Source organism: Durio zibethinus, chromosome 9 (assembly GCF_047325235.1).
Source record: "Durio zibethinus cultivar Kanyao isolate XHJ-2024 chromosome 9, ASM4732523v1, whole genome shotgun sequence".
Classification (NCBI taxonomy): Eukaryota; Viridiplantae; Streptophyta; class Magnoliopsida; order Malvales; family Malvaceae; genus Durio; species Durio zibethinus.
Window position 1 is genome coordinate 10,092,902 of NC_143170.1, and position 14,312 is coordinate 10,107,213.

The following is a 14,312-nucleotide window of genomic DNA, read 5'->3' on the forward strand; positions in this document are numbered from 1 at the left end:
GCTTCAATTGAAATCTCAAAAATTCAAGAGAATAGATAGCTAAAGATGAAGTTAAGTACTTCCAAGGAAAAGCAAAGAAACCTCTAAGATAAGAATCTGAAGCTTCAGTTAGAATTTAAAAAAAAAAACAAAAAAAGAGAAAATATGTGCTTTAAAAATGAGAATTCACGGTAAAAAAGTGAAAAAAAAAAGTGGATAAAGTTATTGAAATTAAAGTTAGATGTCTCAAAAAAAAAAAAGCAAAGCAAGAAAGTCAAAGAATACTCCTCAGGATCCTTGGCCTAATTACCCTGAATAATATATTTTGAGCCATTTATCCATTTTTTCAAAACCCCTAACATTGTCCTACATTACATATCTTGAAAAGTTCATTTTGATCAAATGTGGATACTTGGATTGAAGAGCAATGTCCTTGAATTTGTATATATTTGTTGAATTCTTCATTGATAAAAAAAAATATAGCTCTAAGGTGAAAACCCTAAAAAGGCAGTTTAAAGCTAAAATCATTCTTTAAGCCTCAAATTGAATTTCAGAGTTCTGAGGTTCCATCCAAAATAAAAAAAAATTCTCAACGCAAAACCTTTTGAAAGATGAATACCCATAAAGACCTTACATTTCAAAAACATAAAAAAAAAAAAAACTAACCTTGTCCTTTTCTTAAATCTTATTTGGAAAGTAATGACTAGTTTTGACACACATTGAAGTATCGTATTTTCAAATAAAAAAAAGTGTTTTAAAAAATTATCTCTTTCATGAGCCTAAGAGAAATCCTTGCAACCCTCATCGAGCTTTCCATGAGATATGTCCACCAGTGAAAAGAATTAAATTATCTCTGTCAATTCTATAAGACCTCCGAGTATGCTTTCTAAGACCTTCGAGTATAATCTTTAAAAGCTTTGGGCATAAGTTTGATTCACGGTATTGTACCGATTGATTCTTTATTTTTTGACTTGCGGCGTTGTCTTAGTCAATTCTGTAAAACCTCCGAGCATAATTTCTAAGACCTTCAGTTAAAACCTTCAGGCATAATTTCAATTCATGGCATTATCTCGATCAATTCTTTATTTTTTGACTTGCGGTGTTGTCCAAGTTAATTCTATAAGACTTTCGGACATGATTCATAAGACTTCCGGACATAATCTTTAAGACCTCCGAGCATAATTTTGATTCACGGTGTGGTCCTCGATTGATTCTTTAATTTTGACTCACGGTGTTGTCCCAGTCGATTCTTTATTTCTTGACTTACAGTGTTGTCCCAGTCGATTCTTTAATTTTGACTCGTAGTGTTACCTTAGTCGATTCTTTATTTTTCGACTTACGGTGTTGTCTTAGTCGATTCATTAATTTTGACTCATGGTATTGTCCCAATCAATTACTTATTTCTTGATTTACGGTATTGTCCTAATCGATTCTTTATTTCTCAACTTAGGATGTTATCCCAGTCGATTCTTTAATTTCGACTTGCGGTGTTATGCCAATCAATTCTATATTTCTCAACTTGCAATGCTGTCTCAGTTGATTCTTAATCTTGACTTACAATATTTTCCCAGTCAATTCTTTAATTTTGATTTACGGTATTGTCTTGGTTGATTCTTTACTTTTTAACTTGCAATTTCATCCCGATCAATTCTTTATCTTCTGACTTGCGGTGTTGTCTCAGTTGATTCTTTATTTTTTGACTTGCAGTATTATCCCAATCAATTTTTTACTTTTCGACCTGTGATGTTGTTCTAGCTGATTCTTTATTTTTCGATTCGTGGTATCATCCCAGTCATTTTCTTTATCACTTGACTTGTGGTTCAAAAAAAAAAACAAAACAAAAACAAAAGAAAAAGAAAAACTTTTGAAAAATTTACGATTTACTTTCGAACAAAATTGTTGTCTTTATCTTTACTCTATTTTTTATTCTCAGCAATGCGCAAATAGAGATAGCTATAGACACCGAATTTTATCCGGGTCTACTGGACTAAATTTTCAAGTTATGTTTATTAATATTAAAATTAATTAATAATTAAATATATTAATAAGAAAAAAAATTTAAAAGAAGAAAGAAAAAAAGAAAACAGAAAGCTAGGGGCCGGTGTATGTGCCCTACTATCGCCCCCTGTCCAGCCACACCTATAGCCTACCCTAGCCCAACCAGCCACCCCCTACAACCTTCACCAGCCACTTCCTACAACCACCTCTCCAGACACCACCTGTTCCTTTTTTGAAGCTTCTAAAAACCCTACATTCTTCTCTAAGAAAAGAGGACTGAAGCACTAATCACTCACTCACCAGACATACTGCCCTCAAACGCCCAAAAACCCAGAGACTCCCACGATCAAAAACCCCAAGTTTTGGTTACCCAGAAACCCAAAATCCCCCATACCCCAAAAAACCACAACCCTAGTCTCTACGCTTGCACCTAAGGTCCCAACACCCAAACTAACCCCTTGCTTGACCTTACCCTAGTTCCCAGCCTCCACGCATGCACCCAAAACCAGAAGCTAGCTTCCTTAAAGCCTAAGCCCTTCATCTTCACCTAGATCCTAGAGGGCTAGAACACATACATATACACACACTCCAAATATTTTACAAAATCTCAACCCATCAGAAAGCACAAAAAACCAAACAAAAATCCATAAAAAAACAATAATCATCCTCGCAGAGAGGAACCCAGCGTTGAGCTACCTGTAAAAACAAAGAAAACACATCAATTTTAGTTCAAAAAAAAAAGAAAAAAGGAAAACATCGAAACTTTAAACCTCGATATACGACGAGCGGGGCTGTTTCCGATTAAAAAGAAGACTAGAATTGAAAAGGTCACACTGAAGAGAACATTGGGAGGTTTTTAGTGTTTTCTGACCACCGACGACAACCACTAGCTATAGCTGGCACAGTGACAGGCGTGGCGGCATAGGTGGCCGAAAGTCGGATACCAGCAGAGGCCTTAAAGCTCTCATTAAAGCTCTGAATTTCTTTTTTTGATAGGAAGGATAGAATGAACTGACAAAAATTGGTTTTATATAGAAAGTCAAAGCCTAAAATGACACTGTTTTGGACCAGAGAAGGATCTGCGCATGCTCGTGACCTAACTCGAGGTCCCCACATCCGACCAGACGACTCATCCTTCAGCCAACCTTGAACCAGTTCAACCGAACCATTGAGTGAACCGTTTGGATCACTTAAACCATTGACCAAACCATTAATCAACTCGAACCATTGACTGAACCCCTGAACCACCCAAATCGACGTTGACCAAACCGTTGATCGGTCTAGTTCAAGTAAATTTTTTTTTATTCATTTTTTATTTTTATATATAGTTTTTTATATTATTTTGGTTTCATTATTGTTATTTATGCATGTTTAATACCTTTGAGTTTGTTAGGAAAAAATTTTTTTATTTTATAATAATAATTGATAATAACAACAATAATAAAAAAAATTATTTCAAATTTTTGGTATATTTTTCTTTAATGATAATAACCTAGGTGTTAAATAGAAAATTATAAAATAAATTAGTAATAATAAAATTTTTCCTGCCTAGATGTTGGAGGGAATATAATAGTATTTTTATAATAATAATTTTGCCTGGATATTGGGGAATTATTAAAAAAAAATCAATAAATTAATTAATAATTTTATTAATAATAAATTTTCATAAAAAAATATATGAAAAATTTTAATTAATTTTTAAAAGTCATAAAAATTAAACTTGCTCCAAAAGTCTACCTAGATGTTGGAGATTTTTAAAGATGATCCTTTTTTTTTAATTCAAAAAAAAACTCTAAACCCTTTAAACCCTAAAACAAACCCCAAATCCTCTAAACCCTAAAACAAAATCCTAAATCTTCCAAACCCTAAAACAAAACCTTAAAATCTCAAACCCTAAAATCGAAACCCTAAATCCTCAAACCCTAAAATCGAAAACCTTAAACCTTAAACCATAAAATCAAAACCCTAAGCCATAAACCTAAAAGCAAACCATTGGAGCTATAACCCTTAAATTGAAGCCCTAAAATCTCAAACCCTAAAATTCAAAAATCTAAGCCTTAAACCCCTCCGAACCTTAAACATTAAAACCCCAAACCCTAAAACCAAACCCTTAAAACCATAGATCCTCAAAACCTTGAAATCCAAAAATCTTAAAATCTAAAATCCCAAACCCTAAAAATCTAAAACCTTAAAATCCAAAATTCTAAAAGCCCTAAATTTAGCACATAACCCTAAATCATCATCAAAAAGTTTCCAAACCTTAAAACCCCACCTATGCCTAAAATTATTTCGAAACTCTAAAGATACGTGTAAAAATATCATATGAAATGATTTGCTTTCGAATGCCACCTAGACGATGAGGTATTTAGGAAACTTTATTTCATTAGGTTTTTCATACGAATTCTTAATTAGCATTAATAATGGGATTAATAATAAAAGTACTAATAACATGGGATCTTAAATATAAATAGTCACACCTAAGCTCTACCTAGATATTGGAGAGTCAATATGGTTTCATTATATTTAAAAATCCATTTTTTTTTAAATTGCATTTCATCATCTTGCATAATATACATTAGCATGCTTGCATCATTATATAATTGTTGGCACTCATTTTGCATTTCTTCGTCTTTAATTTTTATTTGCTACCTGATAATACCATTAATTACTTTCTCATATAAAGTATTTTACAAAACAAAAATATATCTTTCAAAGTTGTGATATTATAAAATAAAATAAAAATAGCATTCCGAAGGAAATAATTCTTGGTACTTTACCTAGATGTTGGAAATTTACCAATAATTATCTTCTACAAAGAGTGTTATTTTTATTTTGATGGATATTGTATTAAAACTCAAGTGAAAAGAGTTATCTTAAATTCTGCCTAGATGTTGAAGAATTTTAAGATAACTCTTTAACTTAAAGATTTTTTCAATATTTCTAAATAAAGAATTTTAGCAAAAAATCTTTTTTTAAATGAAGAGAATTAGTATTAAATTTCAAATCGAAACCATTTCATCCAACCTTGAAAATAATGCATGATTAAATAGTACCAATTTACGGGCGCTATAGGGGTGCTAATACTTCTCCACGCGTAACCGACTCTCGGACCCAACGTGATTTTTGTAGATCAAAATTAGTCTTTTTGATAAACTTTAAACCTGCTTTTATAGTTTATTTAAAAGATAAACTTTTGGGTGACCAATCACACCCTAAAAAAGATTAGTAGCGACTCCCCTATTTTTTTCTCAATTAGAAAATTTTTTACATCTGATGATTTCAAAATCGTTACGACAACATGCATGATGCTTCCAGGAATGCATTAGCATAAAATGATTGAAAGTGTTGTTTTGGATGTCTTGTTAAATTCTTCCTTAAAGTTTAGTTTACTATTATAGGGTTTTTAATGTAGAATTATGGCTGATTCATCGAATTAGTTAACTTCACTTGGTAGATGTAGGATATTTTTTGAGATATCCACATGTAAAAGACTGTCGACATATTTGCTAATTTTGTAGACGAAAAAGGTATTCAAGGAAAAATTTTGGGGAGTAAAAATTTTTCCTTTCAAATTTTTTTGTTTTCCAAATTTTAGATGTCCATAAACATCTTACTTTTTCACATGTATCTGCCATTGCCTTGACTTGAACATGTCTAAAGTTTCTTTGAACCAAGTGTTTGTCAGAAGGGAAATTTTACAGGCTATAAGAGGCATTTAATCTAAGCATGTAAATTTTGTCGAACTTTATTGTTTAAAATGGTCATTAGTGCTCATAGTTGATAGAATTTCAATTGATACATCAGATATGATAGTTTTGTATGGTGAAAAATCTCTTTAAGGATAAATTTGGCTTTTATTTAACTGTTGCAAAACTAGTGGAAAAAGTTTTCTACTGCCTATTTCATGCCAATAAAAGGAGAAAACAAGACAAGCTATTTTTTTGCTTTATTTTTTTGTCAATTTTAAAAACTCATGGATCATGGCTTGAACTCTTAGGGAGGGAGAATTAATAATGAAGAATTTCTTGTTAGAAATTTTCAAAATAAAATATAGGAAATAATATCACATTGGATAAGAGCAAATAAGATAATCATTTAAATTAAAAGGAGCCATTGTAGTTGGATTTAAGTGAATAATGGATTATGGGCTCAGATTTGAGGTTTGATAGATCTTGCATTAATTAAATAATTAATATTAATATTTAAAGCACTTGGCAGTAAAAAAAATAAAATAAAATATTACTTTATTTATTTTTTTAATTTTTTAATTAATTAAGTGTTTGATTAGTTAAGTCATTTTAAAGTAGATAAATCGTTTTGTTTGTCCAAAATAGACAGATAAATCTGTTCAAAATAGATAATTTTTAACTGTTAAAAATGGACAGTTTCTATCTGTTCAACATAGATAGTTATATCTATAAAATAAATAAACACTAAATTGGTTATATAAGCTTCTTTGTTTTTCTGAGAAAATACAGAAACAATTTTCAGAACTCTCCCTCTTTCTTCAATAAACTTCAGATTTCTTTTTATAAAGTTTTGTTACAGAAAGCTTTATAAAAGTTTAGCAATCTTGTAATACATCGATGAATGCTTTATTGATTGATTTTGTTAGTGCAAAATAGAAGCAGTCATTGAATTTCATTGTATACTCAAAATATATTGCCTGCAACATCTTTATACACCTACTAAGTAAATAATTCGGTGAGAGCGAATAACACCTTTAAAAAATGACACCGTTATATACTTTGGAGCATTTTCTCAAAATTTCAAATTTATCATAAGTAGTAATTCCATATATACAATTTTTGTTCTAACATTTCTTGGACCAATTGGGTTTTTAACTTTTGAATGAAACTTTTCATGGAAGAACAGAATACTTCATTTTTTAATGAATTCAACTTAAAATTGGACCTTTTAACCCTTTAGAGATTAGTGTTGGCCAGAAGGAAAATAGAGAACGAAACACCAAGGATCCCTTCTTATCTGGTTTTATGTTGATGAGGAAATAGCAGTTGCTCGAGGCAGAATTGAGGGAACAGCATTTTGGTGCCGGTGTCGCCATGTCACTACTTGATATTTCTTTGAAATCTCTAAAATATACACCAAATGTATTCCTAGCATGAATGAAAAATATTCCATTATGTTCATGAACTGTGTAATGCAAGCCTAGATTTGTTCCAAATGTAATCAATCTCTAAAGTCATCATCTCAGCTTAGCTAATCTTCAAAATGGCATTCTAATAGCAACCGAGCGCCATCCTCCGTCATACTCTAGAGAAGGTTGGAGATTGTAGTTGGAACTTTCTCTGCATTTCTTCTAGGTTTTATCGGCTTTTTAGGTTGACAGTGCTGTTATCTTCAATTATTTCTTTTTAAGCTGGGCAGTTGAATGCCCTAGGCAAAATTTCAGACCCAATGTGCAAAAGGGGTAGTATACTGCTACCAAAAAGCGTTCGGTAAAGTTCTTGTTAATTTCATTCTAAAGTTTATTTTATACTTTGAATCTTTACTTATTCAACACAAATGCAAACTAAATAATTTTAAGCCTTGTTTTTTTTTTTAAATAAAAGATACTATAAAACAATTTAGAAAACATATTTTGGTAATATATATACAAAAGGAATGTAGGTAATTGACGCTAGCAGTGAAAGCACTCAACCAGCTTATCTCTAGGTGGAAGGCATGCTTTGATCACTGGATTTTCGATGAAGTCCTCAGCCCATTAATGAAGCAGTGGGAATCTCTGGGAGTCAACCAACTACTTCGATGCCATTGAGCCAATGAGGGGTCCAACCAAAGGTTAGATCCAGCTGCTTCTCAAGAAATGCAATGGAGTCTAGTGCGATTCCTATCGCTTTTTCTCTTTTCATCTCTTAGAGCATGGCCAGTGTCAAACGCACCAGACAAACATTGCATTTAAGAAATCGAAACAAAGAAAAAACTTTAACCACCTTAAAACTAGAATGAAATTAAATGGCACAAAGTGGTTTGGATGAAGTACTTTTCATCGGTAAATTTTGGCCCAAAACTGAGCCTTGACTTTCTCATATGGAACTTAAGGGAGCAAGGGTTTGTCCTTCCATATTTCTTCAATGTATTCAAGAATTTTTGAAATGAGTCTGTTAGATGAATGTGTGAATTAAATAAGTATATATATATATATATATATGTATATATATATATATGTATAATGTTTTTTTATATATTAATTTTTCAATTATTTAGTACGACTTATACATTTTTTTAAAGTTACTTTCATAATCAAATATTACATTTATATTATCAATTATATTAAATTACTAAATAATCAATTAATAAACTATGACTTAACTAAACAACTAAACCCACACACAGTGAGATCTAAATAAAAAACCTTAAGATTTTATAACCTCCTCTTTACCATTAAGTCAAGGCCTCGTTGGCTAATATAACTTATACATTATCTTCCTGATTAGTGAAAGCAATTTAAAAAAAGTTTATATTTGATATATTATCAAAGTATAGATGTTATATAATGTCACTAAATCATACACTGGTACCTCATTATTAAAAATTTAATTTTAAAATTTTAAAATCCTAAAAACATACATACTTAATCTTAAAAATATATTTAAAATTATTTTCTTTAATGATGTGCTATTGTGCAGTTCATTGAAAATGTATAGCATTATACATTAATGTTATACACTGATAATTTATTAAATATAAACTAATTTATAAATCAGTAAAATAATAAAAGAAAAATTATTTGATATATTGTCGGTAAAGTATTTTTAATCTTACAAATGAGATTAATAGAATGAGACATATATAACTTTTATTTAAATTATTTTTATTTTTAAATATACATTAAAAGTATGTGTCATTTTATTAACATCTCTTGTGAAATTAAAAACTACATTATTAGTGTATTTGATAACTTCACTTAATAAAAAAAGAATCTAATTATTTATTTTCCTAAAACAAAGAAAAAGGACCCATAAAGCCCAACAACCTATGAGTACCAATCTGCAGAAAACATCACTGTTAGATTTAGGAAGAATAAGGACGAAAGGCCCAACAAACTTAAGGGCAGGAAGGCCAGAAGGTTACTTTTACCTTTCTCTCCCACACTCAGCCCAGGCCTCAACCGTCTACAACTCGGAACAATTCCCCATTACCACTCTTCTTCTGCCTCTCATCTCAGTCCGGCCGTATCTTTTCTTAACCATCACAGTACCTTCACCCAGAATTTTTTTTTTTGTTTTTTTTTTTGTCCTTTTTAAATTAAAATTTTTATTATTATTATTAATCAAATTTGATCTTTTCTTGAAATTTTATAAGTTAAAGTTTTCTGGCTATTTTGTTTACCAATCTCTCTTACTTTTCCTGATTTCCCATTATTTCCAATCTTTTCTGTTTTCATCCAGAGCTGAGAGCTCAATAAAATTTCTCACCTTTCTTCGTTCGGGTTTGAAAATTGGTTGTAACGTCAGAAATGGAAAATTGGAGAAAAATAAAGTAATACGATGTGAAAATTCGGATAAATAAAAGAATTTTTAAATAACAAAAGAAAAGGAAAAAGGTGACAGAGATAAGGGAATACGTTTTTACTTTACCTTAAAAAAATGTGACACTTGATGCTGACAATTACAAAATAAATATTTTTATATGACGTGACAATTTATCTGATATTAAAAAACTCAGAAAAATCAAATTTCTTTTACATACATTTTAGCCACGTAACCAAAACCTTATTCATAACTCCTTCCATTTTAAAACAAGTTAATTTGCCTATGAAACAAAGGGTAAATGTGATAGGCCAAAAGTTAAAGACAAACGAGATGTGATCAATTCAATTAGAAATGAAAGCAAAGATATCAACAAAAATAGAAAGGATCGTACCATCATGAACCGACCAACTTCAATGTGCTGAACCAGTGCCCAGCCTGCACATTCAACCATCGTCAGAGTGCACTGGCATAAATGAACTTTTTTCCGATCTTCAACTATGCAAAGAACTGTTTGATGATGATATAACAATTTCCTCTTCCATTATTATGGAGAAAATATATATAACCATATATATATATATATATATATATATATCAAAGAAAAATATATAAAAAAATGAAATGAGTCAAGGATTTCATTTTCAGTCAATATTTTATGGCTGCAGACAAATTGCCATGACTTATAAGTATCAGTTCAAAAGCTGTTTGGAGCCCAAGGAACTAAATCCGCCATACAAAAACTAAAAAACTAAACATTCGGTTTCTTTTGACATATTGACCTTCATTAATCCTTGGAGCACAAGGACCTTTTAGGGACTTTCTCCCTTTCTCATTTTTGCACGTGCAATTTTGACACAACTAAAATACAAAGAGTTTGTAGTGCAATCATTTTTTATTGCATGTCCTTTTGTCTAGATTTTTTAAAAAAATCGAAAATGGAAAAAGAATTTGGATTCAAAATTTTGCGCAAGAGATATATGCATCAACCATAGTGTTTGGTTGCATATTCCATTATCCATTCAATAAATTTGTTGACTTTTAGGATTTCGAAAAGATTTAAATAAAATTTTTTAAATTAAATTTATAAAGTTTTTTATTAAAAATTATTCAATACAAATTAAAATTGAAAATCAAAATTGATATATTAAAAGGTTTTGATGCATAGATCAAGTATACCGTTGAATAAATATTTATCAAATTTAAATTATAAACAACATTTTTAATAATATTTTTACATATTATTGATATTCATATTTATCTCTATTAATTTATCATTTAGATTTTTTTATTAAAATTTTTATTAAGTCATTTTAAAGAATAAACATTGTAAATTTCATTTAAAAAATTTCACGTAAGCTTTGTTTTTAGGATTTTCAAAGTGTCTATATCATCCCAGTTAACTTTTATTTTCCTTCTTGATTTTTTTTTCTTTTTTATTTTAAAATTTCATGCAAGTCAACCTCATGTGAAGAAGAACCCACCATTCCAGCTAGTCACTACCATACTCACACCTCAACACAAGCCACCACCCAAAAATTTAAACAAGTCAACCTAGATTCCCAGCCTAACAAAAACCTGAAAGCTAGAATGTAGGCCATAGAGAATGAGCTGAATGGAAAGGTCGTTGCCTTTGAAGATGAGCTCAAATTTTTAGAGACCTCACCCTTCACTGAGGGGATTGACAAAACTATGCCCCAAAAAGGATTCAAAATGCCTCAAAAATTTATAATGGTGCTACTGATCCTTTTGATCATTTAGAGCTTTACTGAACCAACATGATGATGTAGGGGCAAATGAAGCTCTTATGTGCAAAGGATTAGCTACCATACTTAAAAGGGCAGCTCGATCCTAGTACTGTAGTTTAAAATCGAGGTCCATCACAACTTTTAAAGAGCTCAATCATACTTTCCTATCCTAATTTATAAGCAACAAAAAAATGAAAAAGACTACCTTAAGCTTGACGTTAATCTACCATGGCAGAAACAAGTTTTTAAAAGACTAAGTAATGTGTTTTAATGCAGGAGCCCTCAAATTTATAGCAGATCACTACAATTGTCGCCTTGACCACTGGACTCAATGACAAAAAGTGCCACTTGAAACTCACACTTTCCCTGGAACTACCAAAAATATTATCTAACATGTTGCTTTTCATAGAAAAATACATAAACGATGATGTTACAATGAAAAACCAAGGTGAAAGAGATTCATCCCTTTCCTTGGCCTAAAAAAAAAAAAAAATCTCTGATCCTTCCCTAAGAGGGAACAAGATAAGCACCATAGGGCTAAGAGTCTGAGTAGATAGAGGAATTACACAACATTGAATACCTTCAAAAAAAGAATTTTAACGCAAATAGAAGGGATCTCGAGCTTAGATGGCCAATGCTACTGAGACAAAATACAAGAAAAAATTTGACAAAAATATGGGCTTTTTATTAAAACATCAGCAACAACACAAAAAATTATGTCGACCTAAAGAATGAAATACAAAGTCTGATTAAAAAAAAATGGTTGTACAAATTTTTGGACCAAGCAAGATAAAGTCAAGGTAGGGTGCATTATAAAAAGGGTAACTAGAAAGAAGAGGTAGGAAGAAACAAAAGAACAGACAAGAAGGAAATCAAGAAGAGAGAAACCAAAGAAACAAAAAAGATTAAGGCTGAGCTATATATAACAGGCCTATTGCATGCCTTATCAATAGGATAACTAGTGGGAACTTTACCTCAACCAATATGAAGTTTGATTAAGGGATGCTTTTGGCCATTTGGTTTTTAGCCAAGAAAGAAAAAAACTGGAATGATGAGCTAACCTCTTTTTAGCTTTAAAGATTTAGAAGGGATCCAGTTCCCATATAATAATACGATTATGGTTACTATTGTAACGTACAACCATATGGTGAAACTGATCATATTTGATAGTGAGAGCTCAATTAATGTACTGTATTATGCCACTATGCTGATGATAGGTATGAGGGAAAAAATGTTAAAGCTATTCACTACCACTTTGATCAATTTTGAAAATGAACTAGTAAAAAGAACTATTAAGCTATTAATCACATTGGATGCCAAGCCAATGAACATTACTTCGATCATAAAATTTATAGTAGTTGATGTTCCCTCTGCATTTAACATGATCTTAAGCGACCTAACCAGTCGATTATCAGATTGTTCAGTTTAGTTTCTCATCTGAAGATCAAGTTTTCGATCGCAAATAAAGTTAAAGAGGTTAAAAGAGATTATTCCACAATACGATAGTGTTATATGACAATGACAAAAAAAAAATTAGGAAGCAGATTGACAATTCAACCAAAGTTTGGAAACTAAAGAAGATAAATGTGATTGGGATGAAGGTCAAGGAAATTGAAAGAACAAAGCAAGACAGCCCTAGTAAAAAGCAACATGAAACAAAAAAAAAAACTCTCTCTTAAGTGATTTTAAGCTCTTAAACTCCATAATTTTACATACTATAAATTTTTTCAAATTTTGGATGATTCCACAAAGGTTGAGCTCTTAATTCGACATACATAAATATATGTCAGCAGAATTGAGCTCTTAGGCTGGTTAAAAAAAATTTAAATACAGTTATACATTTTGTTTGGCTTTACTTTTCTACTTGCCATCCTACTAATAATAAACTAACTACTTCGTCAGGATTTATCCTTCTCGTAGGAAGCAATCCGAAGCTAACAAAGCAAAAAAAATATATATAATTGATCAAAGGTCAAAGATCAATGAAAATCGACCAAAATCGATAAAAGACCTTGTCTCTATACCGTTTTATGAAAATAATTTTGTAAAATACATACAAATTAAAGCAAAGCTTCACCATAAAAAGTAGCTAGTTTAACTTTTAAAAGACAACACCAACTTATTTGCAAACATAAAACCAATTCGACAAAAAAAGAAAACTACTAAAAGCAACCTTTATTAGGAAGACCTACTACCCTGATTGGATTGCCAATGTAGCAATGGTAAAGAAAAATAATAAAAATTAAAAAATATATGTAGACTTTACCAATCTCAATAGAGTTTATCCAAAAGATAGTTTTTCTCTATCCAGTATAGATCGATTGGTTAATGATGAAGCCAAGCACAGCCTGTTTAGCTTTATGGATGCTTACTCCGACTATAATCAAATCAAAATGCTAAACGAATATGAGGGGAAATAGTTTTTATAATCAAGAAAGGCTTATATTGCTATAAGATCACACCTTTCGATCTAATAAATACAAGAGTGACCTACCAAATACTGGTCAACAAAGTCTTCAAGGATCAAATTGATCAAAATATGCAAGCATATGTAGACGACATGATTATGAAAAGTAAAAGCTCGGATGAACATTTGAAAGATCTAAAAAAAATTTTTGATACTCTTAAAAGGTACAACATAAGGCTCAATCTTAGTAAATGTACCTTTAAGGTCACATCAAAAAAATTTTTCAATTACATGATCAATAAAATGGGCATAAAAGAAAACCTAAAAAAAGTTCAAGCCATCATTGACATAAAAATATCGACCTCAATAAATAAGGTATAGAGGCTAACTGAAAGAATAGTCTCTTTGAACATATTTATGTCCAAATCGATGCCTACCATTCTTCAAAATCTTCAGGAGCATCTCATAATTTAGATAGACACCTTAATGTGTAAAAGCATTTGAAGAGCTAAAAAGTTCTTTTCCTCTTTCCCTATCCTCTCTAAGCTAAGGCCTAAGAGGTTTTTATATGTATATCGCTACAACTAAGGGTGTAAATGATACATTAGTACTCACAAGCAATTCGGGTTCAACTCAAATAAAACTCAAATTTTGTTCCATTATTATCAAGTCAGGCTCGAGCTCGAG

At 30.8% G+C, this 14,312-nt stretch overlaps 1 long non-coding RNA gene across 12 annotated transcripts in view; it reads right to left on the bottom strand.

Moving 5' to 3' along the window:
• The window catches only part of LOC149516789 (uncharacterized), a 40,864-nt gene that overhangs the window by 11,012 nt on the left and 15,540 nt on the right, over positions 1–14,312 (bottom strand). For 3 of the 12 annotated variants that reach the window (XR_016345172.1, XR_016345171.1, XR_016345165.1), the window contains 2 exons: positions 9,865–9,980; positions 6,650–8,099 (listed from right to left, as the gene is read on the bottom strand). The exons of 1 other annotated variant lie outside the window; for it this stretch is intronic. This is a non-coding gene — a long non-coding RNA (uncharacterized LOC149516789). Of the gene's footprint in view, positions 1–6,649; positions 8,100–9,864; positions 9,981–14,312 lie in introns of those variants that run through there. 8 more of the 12 variants (XR_016345175.1, XR_016345174.1, XR_016345173.1 and 5 more) reach the window with 7 other exon arrangements.